The 15,857-nt window shown below is 36.8% G+C and overlaps 3 non-coding genes and 1 pseudogene across 3 annotated transcripts; all 4 read right to left on the minus strand.

Moving 5' to 3' along the window:
* Positions 1 to 14,096: 14,096 nt before the first annotated feature.
* LOC140885557 (5S ribosomal RNA) lies at positions 14,097 to 14,215 on the minus strand. Its single transcript, XR_012151001.1, has one exon. It is a non-coding gene; the product is annotated as a 5S ribosomal RNA (ribosomal RNA).
* A 401-nt stretch (positions 14,216 to 14,616) lies between these two features.
* Positions 14,617 to 14,735, minus strand: LOC140885590 (5S ribosomal RNA). Its single transcript, XR_012151034.1, has one exon. It is a non-coding gene; the product is annotated as a 5S ribosomal RNA (ribosomal RNA).
* Positions 14,736 to 15,132: 397 nt separating this feature from the next.
* Positions 15,133 to 15,251, minus strand: LOC140885634 (5S ribosomal RNA). The gene has a single exon (XR_012151050.1). It is a non-coding gene; the product is annotated as a 5S ribosomal RNA (ribosomal RNA).
* A 401-nt stretch (positions 15,252 to 15,652) lies between these two features.
* On the minus strand, positions 15,653 to 15,771 carry LOC140885608 (5S ribosomal RNA; annotated as a pseudogene).
* Between the last annotated feature and the right edge of the window lie 86 nt (positions 15,772 to 15,857).

Below are 15,857 nucleotides of genomic sequence, written 5' to 3' on the forward strand. Positions count from 1 at the left end.
TAAATCCTTTTAATTGTCCAAATTATTTTAAAGATTTTTTTTTCCACTTGTGTATTTATTTAAATTACTTTTAAACGTTAGTTTAGTTTGTTCAAACTATTTTAATCGCTCGGCTTGTTATTTAAATATTTTAATCATCGCCGTGACATCAAAATATTTTAATGAAGTGTTTAATTCTTGGATTTTCATGCCTAAATCAGTCTTTAATATTTATGATTTTAATTATAAATATTTTCTGCGCTAATTGGCTAAATGTTATATTTTTCCCGCGCATTAGAATTTATTATTGTTAACTTTTGCGAAAATTAGTATTTTTATTTCCGGATTAGTAAAATCAAATTTAATATTTTAAATTATGATTTTTTTAAGTTTGTTTTTTTATTTAGGCGATTTAATTGTAGTCCTAATTGCTAGTATTGATTTAGCACTTTTTATAGGTGTGTTTCACTTTTTTATGAAATTTCCAACACTCTCATTTTTCTAGGGTTTGCCTACCTATACACTTGAATTCCAAGGATGTGTTATTTCCTGCAATTATGTTGGCATGTAAACACTAAATATTTTCCTTTCGTCTGACGTCAAACTAGTTAATGTCATGTATGCCTTGTGAGATATTTACCTCGGGTTGAAGTTTATCTTAAACTGTTGTTTGAGACAGGTGGTTTGTTGTTATTCAAACAAATAGGTCATGCCAAAATTTTTTTTAAAAATTTCCGTATTTTCTTTATTTATTTAAATGTTGGAATTTAGGGTCGTTTCAGTAACTATCTTCGGAATAAAAATCGGATGGCCAGATCAAAAGATATCACAATCTAAAAAGGAAGAAGAAAACTTAGGAGCTGAAGGTCTCAACTTTTTTGCTGAAGTTTGCTGATTCATATATCAATTACACATATATATGTATAGCGCACACGTGTGATTTCTCACTTGCAAGGGAAATTTCACTTTAGCCCCTCAACTGTTCATTAATTGTGATTTAGTTCTCGGCCAATAATTTAATTCAATTTCAAAATCAAATAAGTTAAGAATATTAGGATTTCAATATAAACTCCAAAATTCTCAAATTAAATATCCATGGATTAAAATTAAAAAGATAAATTGCATTCTAACCCTTGAAACTTTAATATTTGCAAACCAATCCCTGTTCGAGTTTCACCTTCTACTTAAATCTTACTACTGAATCTCGCCAGTGTAAAGGTGACTGAAGTAGTACTTACTTCAAATCCGTAAGTTCTGGATACCTTTTCTGATATCTTTTCGTATTCTTTATTCTGATCACTTCTTCAATTCTTTTGTAATCACTGAATTAACTTATATCTAAGCTGCTCTTTCTCGTGATCCAAAATCTATATCAATCATTCTAATCAATTCAAAATCTTATCTACCTTACCTGATTACATTTAACAGGTAAAAGTTTAGCTGAAGTAAGTCTTACTTCAATCATACTACTCTGAATGTAAGGCCCTGAAAGATTGAGTTATTCATTATGGAATTGAGATTTAAATTTTGAATTTGAGAAAATATCAATTGGATAATTTATGAAAATTAGAGATTTAATTTTCGAGCTGGAAATATTTAATTTGAGAATTTACGGATTTTGAGATTTAAATTTCGGGATTTTTAAATTAAATATGGAAATATTTGAATTGAATATTTATGGAATTTAAGAATTAAATTCCGAGTTTTGAGAATGAAAGAAGATTTAATTCGACAGTGAAATCCGAACAGGGATCAATTTGCAAATATAGAGAAGTTCAAGGACTAAAATGCGATAAGGTTTGAAATTAATTCATTTTAATTCGAGAATATTTAATTTGAGAATATTTAGAGTTTAGAATTAAATTCTAATATTTTTAAATTATTTTGGATTGAAATTGAATTAAATCGCTTGTCCGGGAACTGATTTGCAATTATGCACCAGTTTAGGGGCCAAAGTGCAATTTCCCTTGCAAGTGGGAAATCACACGTGTGAGTTGTATATAATAAGGTTGAATGGATGAATTCTATCAGATTTACAACAGCAAAAATCGAGAGATCAGATTTTTGAAGCTCAACTTCATCTTTCAACTCCGATATCTCATGCTCCGGTTGTCCGATTTCAATTGCGAACATAGCGCTGCGATCCTTGCGATTAGAGCTTCGATTTTATGTAAGTGTTATCTTCTTTCCAGTATATTTTGAAAGTTGGAAGTTGGAGAAATCAGAATTGATTAGGAATAATTGTTCTTGAGTTCTATATAATGTTATATCGAAAGCGGTTAGGAGATTGGATGCCGTTAACAATTGTTATGATTTTCCAGCATTGATTAGAACCCTTGCACATCTGATAGACTTGGATTTTGGATGTATTCTTGCTGGTTTTATGTGATATATGCTGATATGAGATTGATATTCGAGTTCGATATTGTTTTGGTTACCGATTTGATATCGTTATGCCGTCGGTTCAAGACTTTGATCAAGTTTGAGTTTATAGTATTTGAAGTGAGTTAGATAGGAGTTGATTGCTGATATATGCAGCATATTTACACTTCCTATCAGATTATATTTGAATGTTTCGAGTTCGAGAAGCTAAATTTCGAATCGGCCAAGAATTGAGCAAAGTTTGTAACTAGTTTTGCCTTGAAGTTTGAGATGTGATTGAGCAGATTTTTATGTGAGTTCTTAGCTGATATAAATAGCTTGATATGTTGTATTTCAGATTTATAAAGAAGCGATTTGGACTCGAGACTTTAGCTTTTGGGAAACGAGATCGAATATCTCAAGGTTGAAGTTATTCTACCTTGAAGATTAGATGATGAACCTGAGCAGAATTTTGTGATATGTCCAGATGTGGAACATTTTCAGAATTCAAAATGAAAGGTATAAGATGACATCGAGAGTCAGGGATTCGATACTCGAGAATGATGATTCTTGAGTTATCCCGAACAAATCACATATTTGATTATGTTTTATTCTTGATTTAGAATTTGATGTTGTCGATCCATTTCAGATAGTGGATCTTTATTGCTTATGATATGATATGATATTGAATTGATTCTAGTGCCAAGGTCAGATGGACCTTATTTTCGAGTCTGATGAGACGACGATAGATGGATATCCATGTCAAGATTGGATACGAATCTTGATGGCAGTGATTTGATATGAATCAATTCTTGATAGCGCGCTATATAAATATTTTGATTTGAAGTATTATTTGAAGTCTTGATTGATATGTTTCGAATTGATATATGCGTTATATTACTCTATCCTTGAGTTGAAACAGTTAGAGTTGACATGTTTATATTTTAACGCATGTATATGTCTTTTATACTGGGAATTATATTCTCATCGGAGTTTATCCGGCTGTTGTCTTGTTTTGTATGTGTGCATGACAACAGGTGGGGCAGGAGCTAGTCGGAGATGACATTGGTAGCTCGAGAGAGAGTTTTAGCACGTGGTGTCTCGGGTTTGTAGCAGAAACGTAGAGTTTAGATCTTGGAAAATATGCTAGAAGGTGTATGACTTGATTATCGAAGAACACTTGTTACTTCTTGAATTTTGTAGCTATTTTGATGTACTGTAAGTTACTTGTTAGATGTAACAATTGATTGGAAGTATGATTAGAACTTCTTGTATAGATCAATGCATGTTTTAGACTTGATAAACCATGAATTGAAAGGAGTTGAGGATCAAAGTTTGAGCTACAAGAACAGGGCATGTTTCTGCCCAGACAGCGCCCGATCCGCTGTTTTTGACAGACCGAGCACAGCCCCATTTTCTAGCCTACTTTTTTGAGTTAAAACAGGGGCGCTCGATCGGCGGTTTTTAACGTACCGAGCGCACCCATGTTTGAAATTTTTTTTTGTTGTTCTATTTATCTTTGATCCTTTGTTTATTAATCATGTTTAGTGATTAATTGCCCCAAGATTTGATTAGCAACCCGAGGCCCCACAACAGGTGGTATCAGAGCGAGAAAATTCTGGACTAAGATAGACGATTAGTGAGTGGGGTAGATCGAGTTTTCTTCCTTGCTTATTTGTATAGTAGCATGAGATGATTTAATTACATGTTGAATTACATGCTTTAACTGCTAGTATGGTACATGCTTTCGTAATTATGGACTTATCACATGATACTGTGTTTTAGTTGAAAAGCATGTTTTAATATTGAACCATCACATGCTACCTGAATATCTGAAGTGATTGGCAGCAGGTATACTTGAATTCTTTGACCTTACATGCTTACCTGAATCTCTGAATCGAGTGGAAGCATGTGTATTTGTCTTTAGACATCAGAACCGAGTCTTGATCAGAGGTAAGCTGATGAGGAGAGGACTATGAGGTTGATCACAATATTGTGTTGATAAATTTGATAAATTTTCTATATGAGAATAAAGCAAATGTGATTTTGAACTACGGAGATCACTGTATTGATTAGTCAGCATAGGAGCTAGTGGAATTGAGAAATGGTAAATTGAACTTAGCTCCTATTGATTTTCTCTGTTGGCTATGCACTCTTAAGAACAGATATGCGATGATGTCAGGCAATACAATGAATGATTATGAATTTTAGAACCTGATTAGGTGATGTATACCTTGACTAGGGCATACAGATTGTGGATATTTATCTGAGATTGACTGCAGGTTCAGCTCATGAAAATGACGATGCATCGCCATAAACCTGAAGTATGAGCGGAAGAGCTTTTGGCTATTGCTGTCATGAGATTGAGATTACAAGGAGACCATCTTATATCAAGGGAGCTGCTCTATCAGCTTCAAGAATTTATTAAGCTGGGATTGAGGTAAGATTTAGTATTTTGCTGATTAGCAATGCTTGACTTGATTTTATCAGAAAACCTCGAATCTCTAGCAAAGAATGATAACTCCTCGATATGGAGAATGTCAAAAATTTATAGCATGGTAAGACTCCGCCAGCTTTGAATGGAATTTTTATTCTTCTGAATTGATTAATTCAGGTATAAGTGGTAGGCTTTGGAATAAGGTATAAAACACTCAGAGACCAAAGTTAGCAATTTGCAACATTTTATCCTGAATAAATGAATCGGCTTATTCCTCTTGCTTAACATTGAGATATACCCAGGTAAGGCATTGAATTTATGATATCCTTGGGATTACACTAGATGCTTGTAGCAATATGATGATGAAGATACAGATTTTGTTAACTACTTAGCTCTGAGATGAGCTGATTATGTTAAGTTGATTGAATCTTGAGAAGTGATGTGAGTATGCAAACCAGGTGACCAAAGTTGATGCAGACCCGAGAGTTTGATTTTCAAGCTCGCTCGATCGGGTGAGTTTGTCCGATCGAGCGAGGTGCTGATTTAAAAAAAAAAAATTTAGCACTTGGTTTTTATTATTCATTTTATTATTTGATTAATTGTTTTATTAATCATTAATTATCCTAAGATGAGATTAGCAACCCGAGGTCCCCACATATACAATCCTCATCAAACTATTACATAATATACATGCATCCCATTATTCATCTAATCTTTTAGAATACTTGAAATCTCAAACATATACGAGTAATTGAAAAGTTTAAACATATACAAGATCTTCTTTTCTAACTTGTTTCACAAACTCATATAATACATGACATTTGCTTAAACCCGAGTCACCACATGCTATGACTTTATCTCGAGCTACCCATGTCGAGTCTGACCAGCTCCTGCCCCACCTATTTCCATGCACACATACAAAACACACCAATAGCCGGATAACTCCGATGAGAATATAATCCCAGTATAAATAACAAAACATGCAATATAATAAACATGAATGCAATGCATGTGTCAATGGTAGGGTACAAATCTGATATCAATAGAATCTCGATTCTTGGGATTATGAGGAAATAAAATCTCAAACCAATCACCAACTCACCCAATTGAGGTGACGTCAATTATTTTATTTTTCCTGACTTTGGTGCAACTATAGTGAGTCATCTAGCTCTGAAAGTAAATCTACATTCCTTGCCACTCAACTATAGCCCTCCAAACATCATCTGCACTCTAGGCCATTCAGCCCTCTGTGCTTTTTAAGGTAGAGTTCAAGATGAATGCAACATATCTATATGCATTAAATACTGTAAAACATCTTGAACAATCAAATCAAATGATCAAGCCAAGAATTAACAATAATTAAAATCACATAAAAGCATATAAGCAAACAAGTATGTGATTTAAAAGGGAATACTCGAGAATCATATCTATCTCGAGTGTTCTATCCCATCTGGATTAGCTGTTATTTATACCATTCAATCTTGAGTCTAAAAGTACTTCAAATCTGAAATAGGACATCAATAACACATATCATAATCTGCTTGAAGTTGTTGTAAGTCAATCAATCAAACTAACATCAAACCTTCACCAATCTTCCTCGGTTCGAAATGCTGAATTATCAAGAACGACCAACTTCAATACAAGTCTGAAATGAAGTGTATACAATCTACATATATCAGTTTGCAACTCAACCAGTCTTTGTTCAATCAACCTAACTCAATCTTGATCATTTTCGAATCCGATGGCGTAACGGCACAAAATCGATAACCAAAACGATATTGCTACCAAAATACCAATTCACAACAATATATATACACATGAACCTCAGCATATACACGGCCAAACAATAAATTCAGAAATATAAGGGTTTCGAATTTGCTTTATAAATTCATAAGAAATTGGAACGACAATCTTTTCGATCCGTTTTCGAATATATAATCGGTGCTAGCTCATATACACATATAATCAATAATAATAAAATTCCATCATATCTTCAAACTTCAACTATGATATAAATTAAGAAAATATATACCAAAACAAAGCTCTCGGTGTGGTGATCGAAGATATATATTTGATTCTAAAATCTGACGGCCGAATCACGAGATATCGGAGCTTTAAAGATTACAAATGGAGTTGGAAGGTTTTTATGATTTTGGGCTTATCTTCACGTGTGTTGTGCTAGGAAATAGATGAAAGTGTAGATATATATTAGCCAAATTGCACTTTAGTCCCTGAACTTTGGCTTAATTGCAAATCAGTCCAAGAAAAATAAATTTAATTCAATTTCAATCCTAAATAATTTAAGAATATTATAATTTAATTCTAAAATCTAAATATTCCCAAATTAAATATTTTTGGATTAAAATTAAATAATCTCGGGCCTTACATTTCTCTCCCTCTAAGACATGAGTTCGTCCTCGAAATCACATGAAATCTGTATAAGCAGTCTGTATACATATAAGATAAGAAAATAACAGAAAACAGAATATGTGCTCACATCAATGAAACAACTCTTGGAAATCTCTGTCTCTTAACTTACTCAGTCTCCCAAGTCGCTTCTTCAGTTCCATGTCGACTCCACTGAACTTTAACCAACTGAATCATCTTGTTTCTGAGCTGCTTTTCTTTACGATCAAAATTCTGAATAGGCTGCTCAAAGTAACTAAGAGTCTTGTCAAGTTAAGATTCATAAAGTTGAAGAATATGGGAAGAATCAGGCTGATACTACCAAAGCATAGAGACATGGAATACATCATGAATACCAGACAAAGATAGAGGAAGAGCGAGTCGATAAGCCAGATTGCCTATCTTCTTGATAATCTCATATGAACCGATAAAACATGGAGATAACTTTCCTATTTTTTCCAAATCTGACTGTACCTCTGAACGAAAAAATTTTCAAGAATACTCTGTCTCCCTGATCAAAAGATAGAGGTCGACGTCTGATATTCGCATATTTTTCTTGCCTATCCTAAGCTGTTTTCATGCTTTTCTGAATAAGCTTCACCCTTTAGATCATTACATGAATCATATCAGTCCCAACATCAGGTACTTCTGAAATATCATCCCAGTACAACGGTGATCTACATTTCCTTCCGTATAGTGCTTCGAATGGAGCCATCTCAATACTAATATGATAACTGTTATTATATGAAAATTCTGCAAGTGGTAATGAATCTGGCCAACTTGTGCCAAAATATAGCACTACAACTCGAAGCATATCCTCAAGTGTCTGGATAGTCTGCTCTGACTGTCCGTATGTTTGAGGATGATATGTTGTACTCAGATGCGATTTAGTACCAAAAACTTGTTGCAAGCTGTGCCAAAAGTGTGATGTAAATCTAGGGTCTCTATCTGAAACGATAGATTTAGGAACACCATGTAATCTTACCACTTTTCTGACGTAAATCTCTGCCATCTGATAACCCACTCCCCAAACCCAAAACACACGCACACACACACTCAAACATACACAAAATGCCGATTTGTGTCCTGCTCTCCATTGAAGTGCATCGGCTTCTCCCTTCTTAAGCTCATGCCGCCTGTTCTTTTATTTCTTTCCCTCTTCTCTGGCGAGGCATCAGATAGCCGAGCTGGTCGAGGCTATTGAGCTCATTTCCAGCTCGATTTCAGCCCATTCGAGCAGCATTATCTCAGCTTTGATCGGCAGTTTCAAGTGCTTGTTTCTTTTCGTTTTTGGTAGCTTAGGCAAGAATATGCTTCTTCTTTTCCCCTTGTAGATTAGTATATATTGTGTGTTGCATATTATGAAATTTTCGAAATACTTAGATATTTTAGTGCCCTGTTTTTTTTTCTTGAGGAATGAGCCGTGATGTTTTTCTTTTTTTTTGTTCCATTGTGTGTGCTTGAGAATTTATCAGATTTCGATCAAGTTGAGGATTAAAAATGATTTATGGATCGAAATGGTGATTGCAATGATGCTATGCTTGTTCGACATTTTCCAGTTTACTTTCTACCATGGTTGGTTCGAAATCCTCAGTTTATTTTCCGTAGCATGTGGGATCAAAATTCTCCTGTTTATTTCATATCATGTTGGTTTGAATTTTGTTCAGAATACTTCCTTGGCCCGTTGTTCGAATATATTCCAGATTTTTCATTCCTGACATGGTTCGAATACTTGGTGTTTTGTTGTGTTGATTCGAATGGTGAGTTGGGAACTACCATGAGTGAGAATGTAGCTCACATGGTAGTATTTAGAATGGATTGAAGTTAGTTGTTAGATGGGAGTGAGAACCATTCGAATTTGAGAAGGCTTGGGGTCAGTTTTGAGCAATGATAAAGGCTGCCATTATTGAGTTAAGTTGAGGTGGGTTGAGGTGAGTTGCAAGGGCTGGTAATGGGGTTGAACATTGGTCTTGGTCCTAGGATTAGAGTCTTGGAGGATTGGAGGAAATATAGCAAATTTTGGGTTGAGTTTGAAATTGTAATTAGATCAGAATTTTGAAGTTGAGTGGGCTGTCCGGAAGCTGTTTTAAAACAGGGATTAAACTCGGGTTTTGGTCAAGGGCACGGGTCTGGAATTAGGCCAAGATGTTAGGAATATGTCGGTTCAAGTGAGAATTTATTTAGTTAAGTTTTGGTTAAAGTTTTGGGAAAGGTAATGAGCTAGTACTTGTGCAGATTTTTTCTTAGCTTTGCGGCTGTCTGGAAATGTATAACTAAGGCAGGGTTAAAAGTGGAATTTTGGTCAAGGGCTCAGGTTTGGAACTTGTCTTAGATGTTGGGATTATTATGGTGCAAGAGGGAATCAATTCGGTTAAGTCTTGGTCGAGTTCTAGATTTTTGAAGGTGAAGGTGCAGAATTCTAGGCTTTTAAGCTTGCTGCCCGGAAATGGAATTTTTATAAAATGATTGCTTAGGAAATAAATTCCGAGGATGATTTCTCTATTTGGTTCTAAGTGTCATGGAGTCATGGTTTCAAGAGGAATCCTTTTTGATTAAGAATCGAGCAAGTTACATATTTTACGGGCAAACCGCTCCAATTTGCCTTAAGCGCTACATTATGATTTAGTTTTTCCCATCCTTTGATTTAGTTCCTAAATCACCATCCCGATCATCCATGTGTGAGTCATATGCATGATTTTTGATTAACATTTACATGTACGTCATATTTACATATGCATGATAAGTCTCATATTCAATAAAGGAAAGTAGTATATTTTGAACGAAGTGAGATGGTTGTGACTACATATTCATGTGTTCGTGTGGGGCTGAAAGACGTTTTGGCCTCCCTTACCAAATCATTATGGGTTTCCTCACCTTAGCATGTGTTTGTGTGGGACTGGAGCTATTCTGGTTTCCCTTACCAATAGGGCAAGATTGGGTTGAGTTCCATCTCGACCTCCTTGTGGCATTGGGCACTATAGCCATGATCATGATCGAAATCACAGAGTCACAATCAAGGATCTAAGTTCGCAGTTACAGTTACAGATTCAGATACAGTTTATGCAGTTTCATTGATTATACATGACTTAGCCATGCATATGTTATATTTATGTTCTCTTATTTTAGAAATACATTTTATTCAAATTAAGGGCACAAGATATTTTATTATCAAGCTATTTTTAATCTGCGTGTGCTTGTATTTACGTAGTACTCGTTATCCCCCCCATATTCTTGCTGAGTCTTTTAGACTCACTACACTTATTGTTTTCAGGTGAGAAGTTTTTCATAGAGACTGAGGGGCAGGACTATCGAGCGAACTGCGATGTAGGCACGACACATCCCTCCGACCTATGTCAGTCTTCCGCAATAGTAGTTCAAGTTTTAATTCTTTAAAGACTCTTAGCTTATTAGTTGGACCAATGTAATGAAAAGACTCATATATTTATTTTTGGGCATGTAAATATCATATTATTACGATTTATGGATGTTTGAATGTCGTAGATCTTTCTTGGGTTCTCGTTCTTTCTTTTCTCAATCTAGTTTATTTAGTATCGTCGGTTTTATTATTTTTTTAAATTGTTGTCTGCGTCAAGTGGGTTATGACTTAAATAGATAGGTCATGCCAATTTTTTTTTTGAAACTTCGCATTTTATTTAATTATTATTTTAAAGTAGAGGTTAGGGTCGTTTCAAGACTAGAGTCCTTAAAAATAAAATTTCCTAAATTAAATATTATTTTTCGAACTGCTCAGCTCGCTCGATCGGTTGAACTTGACAGATCGAGCGAGAAAAACTCTGTTTCTACTCCTGATTTTCTTCTTCTGGCCGCTCGATCGGTTGAATATGGCAGATCGAGCGGGTAAAACTCTATCTCGAAATCTTTCTTGTTCCATGACGCCCGCTCAATCGGTGAACATATGCAGATCGAGCGGCCAAACTTCTGACTCAATTTTCCAGCCAAAATGTTACATCCTACACAATAAAACCGGGATCATGTTATGAAGACAGAATTCATGAAATATGAACAAAATACTTAATTAAAACATATAAATGCCTGCAAAACAACAACATAATAATATTAAAATATGCAACACAAACACGACTATCAAATTCCCACACACTTAATCCTTGCTCGCCCTCGAGCATCTTCTGATTTCTTCAGTTTCCGCCACCTGCAAGCACAAAATAAAATATACTATGGTACCCATAACTACGTGGGTCCAAGTTTTATTAGTACCTTAGGAACCCAAACTTTGATCAACTTAACTGGTTGACCATTGTATGTTTTCAACAAGGTTTGTGCTTTGTGATGTGTCTGCAAATGAGGTGTCTGTTTAGACTGATTTTTTTGTGTTAGACCTCCAATATCTATTTGGAACTCATTTGTTTTTAAAATTTGGTTTATGTTGTACCTTCATAGAGCCTTGTCTTGCTTGATCATGTCTAGATCAAATTGGTCTATTTTTATCCAACTTGACTTAGAACTCTCTGTTTTTACATATCCCAACCTTTTGCTGGAAAGAGTGTTCAATGGATATATTGGTCGACTCAAAGGAATTTCAGGTTATAAATGTTCATATATCATGCTGGACCTGAAAAATTTCACAATTCTCAAGCAGTTCTTGTCCAGGAATGACTGAGTACTTATCTGAGATTTACTGCCTTCATTCATGTTAAAGCCTAAGTCAAACATGTCAACATCTTGATTTTGCAATCCATGCAGTTGATCTAGTGAGATGGACGGCTGATTCCAAGTGTTGACTAGATTCGTCAACCTTTGATTTTCTATGATTATTACTTGGAATTCATGTATCATGTTTGTGTTCTCAGTCACGAGAAAATTTACTTGAGCTTTCAGACTTTCACACCTATTGGATTTGTCAATATCCAACTAGTTTGACTTATCTTGTAGGCTCTTTCTTTCTACCTTGAATTCCTCAAACTCATGATATATTCGATCATACTCTTTAATATTATTATCTAGCGATGTGATGAGATCATCACATGTAAAGATGTCATTACTGAAATTAGAGATTACCTCATCTTCTTCGATTTATTTCAATTGATCATCATCTGTAGCATCATCCATTAAGCACAAGATTGGTTCTTCATCAGTTTTGCTTGTCCGAGTAGCAAGGTTCATCACTTGATTCAGTAATTTGGCTCCTGCTCTGTTCAATTGGCTCACTTTACTCGCCTAGATAGATCAACTTCTGCCAAATGTCTTGGCAGTTGGACATGTATTGATCTTCCTGAATGTGTAGTTGTACAAACTGCTGTACAAGATGTTCTTGACAAGGTCTATTGAATTCTTGGCTTATCATGATAATTGGACCATCAATCACCACCTGATACATATCATCATTAAGAACTACAATGTGGAGTTGTGTTGGGAAATCAATTATTAAGTTTTGATGTTACACAAAATACTCTAGGAAAAATAAAAGACTGTGTCAAGTAACTCAACTAGACAACGTCACTCAACTGAATAGAGTTACTCAACCGGACATGAAAACTGAACAATACAAGTCAACTGATCCATATAGCCCAACTGAAGTTCTCAGTTAAACCAAACTGAGACAGTCAACTAAATTGAGATCATTTGAAATGGTAATCAGTTGAGGAGTCCCAGACTTATAGTACAATCACTCGAGAAGGACAATCAGTTATGACTAGACTTTGGATAGAGTTTCCCATACAAACGGCTACTGCATAGGCACACTACTTTAGTATGGATGTCAGTAAGCTAAAAGACAAAGTAACGAATATTTTATTTGGACACACGTGATGTTGAATAATGTTACCGTTACAACCAATTCTTATAACTTGGAGAAGAGATTAGTTTTTAAAGCTCTATCCCTCCCTCTCTCACTCTCTCGAATCTTTGAATCATCAAATCTTTCAGTAGTGCACAAAGTCAACAAAAGCTATCAAAATCTATTGAATTAAACTGATCAAGCACACTTTACATTGTTGTTTATCGGATCAAGTATAGAATCATATTGTGCTAATTTTTGTCTCTCGAATTGCGGATCGGAGGAACAGGCGCTGCACTTTCAAACGGACATAACTTTTGGCCGGCTGAGAGTTACGGGAGCTTCAGCCTGCTCACGCAAAGCTCATCTTGATACCTACAGCGCGCATCTCCCTCAAAGAGACGGAGACGCTCAAATTCCAACCCGAAGATGGAATTTCGGGGCGTTTTTCCTGTAGGGCACATTGGGACCCACCGAAGCGGCACGAGTCACCCAGATCGCACGTTCACGTTGTGTCATTCAAACTATTGCATCTTTTCTAACTGTGGATTGGACTGAAATAGTCGGGAATAGGACAACGAGGAATCGAAAGAACAAGAAGTATGAGTAAGAAAAAAAAAGAAATTAATGAAAAAGGGGTGCAACACAAGGACTTCCCAGGGGGGGTAAACCATCCTAGTACTGCTCTCGCCCATGCATGCTTAACTTTGAATTTTTGATGGGATCCAGCGCATTAGTTCTGGTATGATCGACCCAACAGTGAATGAATTATTTATTGTTTTGTCTCTCGAATTGCGGATCGGAGGAACAGGCGCTCCACTTTCAAACGGACATAAATTTCGGCGGGTTGAGAGTTACGGGAGCTTCAGCCTGCTCACGCGAAGCTCGTCTCGATACCTAAAATGCACATCTCGGTCAAAGAGACGAAGACACTCAAATTCCAACCCGGAGATGGATTTCGGGGTGTTTTTACCATAGGGAATGTTGGGTCCAACTGAAGCGGCCCACGTCACCCAGATCGCTTGTTCACGTTGTGTCATTCAATCTATTACATCTTTTATAACTGCAGATTGGAATGAAAGAGTCGGGAATAAGACAACAAGGAATCGAAAGAACAAGAATTACGAGTAAGTAAAAAAAAAAGAAATTAATGAAAAAGGGGTGCAACACGAGGACTTCCCAGGGGGTCAACCATCCTAGTACTGCTCTCGCCCAAGCACGCTTAACTTCAGAGTTCTGATGGGATCCGGTGCATTAGTGCTGGTATGATCGCACCCAACAGTGAATGAATTCATTATTGTTTTGTCTCTCGAATTGTAGATCGGAGGAACAGGCGCTGCACTTTCAAATGGAAATAAATTTCTGCCTGCTGAGAGTTACGAGAGCTTCATCCTGCTCACGCGAAGCTCGTCTGAATGCCTACATCGCGCATCTCGGTCAAAGAGACGGAGACGCTCAAATTCAAACCCGGAGATGGAATTTCGGGGCGTTTTTCCCATAGGTCACGTTGGAACGCACCAAAGCGGCACGCATCACCCAGATTGCACGTTCATGTCGTGTCATTCAGTTTATTGCATCTTTTTTAACTGCGGATTGGACTGAAAGAGTCGGGAATAGGAAAACAAGTAATCGAAAGAACAAGATGTACGAGTAAGAAAAAAAAGAAATGAATGAAAAAGGGGTGCAACACGAGGACTTCTCTGGGGGTCAACCTTCCTCGTACTGTTCTCGCCCAAGCACGCTTAACTTCGGAGTTTTGATGGGATCCTGTGCATTAGTTCTGGTATGATCGCACCCAACAGTGAATGAATTCTTTATTGTTTTGTCTCTCAAATTGCCGATCGGAGAAACAGGCACTGCACTTTCAAACGGACATAACTTTCGGTCGGCTAAGAGTTACGGGACCTTCAGCCTGCTCACGCGAAACTTGTCTCGATACCTACAGCGCGCATCTCGGTCAAAGAGATGAAGACGCTCAAATTCCAACCCGAAGATGGAATTTTGGGGCATTTTACCTTAGGGCACGTTGAGACCAACTGAAGCGGCCCGCGTCACCCATATCGCACATTCACGTCGTTTCTTAAACTCTATTACATCATTTCTAACTGCGGATTGGACTAAAAGAGTCGGGAATAGGACAGCGAGGAATAGAAAGAACAAGAAGTACGAGTAAGAAAAAAAAATTAATGGAAAAGGGGTGCAACACGAGGACTTCTCAGGGGGTCAACCATCCTAGTACTGCTCTCGCCCAAGCATGCTTAACTTCGTAATTCTGATGGGATCCGGTGCATTAGTGCTGGTATGATCGCACCCAACAGTGAATGAATTCTTTATTGTTTTGTCTCTCGAATTGCGGATCGAAGGAACAGGCGCTGCACTTTCAAACAGACATAACTTTCGGCCGGCTGAGAGTTACGGGAGCTTCAGCATGCTCACGAGAAGCTCGTCTCGACACCTGCAGCGCGCATCTAGGTCAAAGAGACGGAGACGCTCAAATTCCAATCCGGAGATGGAATTTTGGGGCGTTTTTACCTTAGGGCATTTTGGGACCCACCAAATCGGCCAGCGTCACCCAGATCGCACGTTCACGTTGTGTCATTCAGTCTATTGCATCTTTTCTAACTGCGGATTGGTCTGAAAGAGTCGGGAATAGGACAGCGAGGAATTGAAAGAACAAGAAGTACGAGTAAGAAAAAAAAGAAATTAATGAAAAAAGGGTGCATCACGAGGACTTCCCAGGGGGTCACCCATCTTAGTACTGCTCTCGCCCAAGCACGCTTAATTTAGGAGTTTTGATAGGATCCGGTGCATTAGTGATGGTATGATCGCATCCAATAGTGAATGAATTATTTATTGTTTTGTCTCTCGAATTACGGATCGGAGGAACAGGCGCTGCACTTTGAAATGGAAATAACTTTC

Source organism: Henckelia pumila, chromosome 2 (genome assembly GCF_033568475.1).
Source record: "Henckelia pumila isolate YLH828 chromosome 2, ASM3356847v2, whole genome shotgun sequence".
Lineage (NCBI taxonomy): Eukaryota > Viridiplantae > Streptophyta > Magnoliopsida > Lamiales > Gesneriaceae > Henckelia > Henckelia pumila.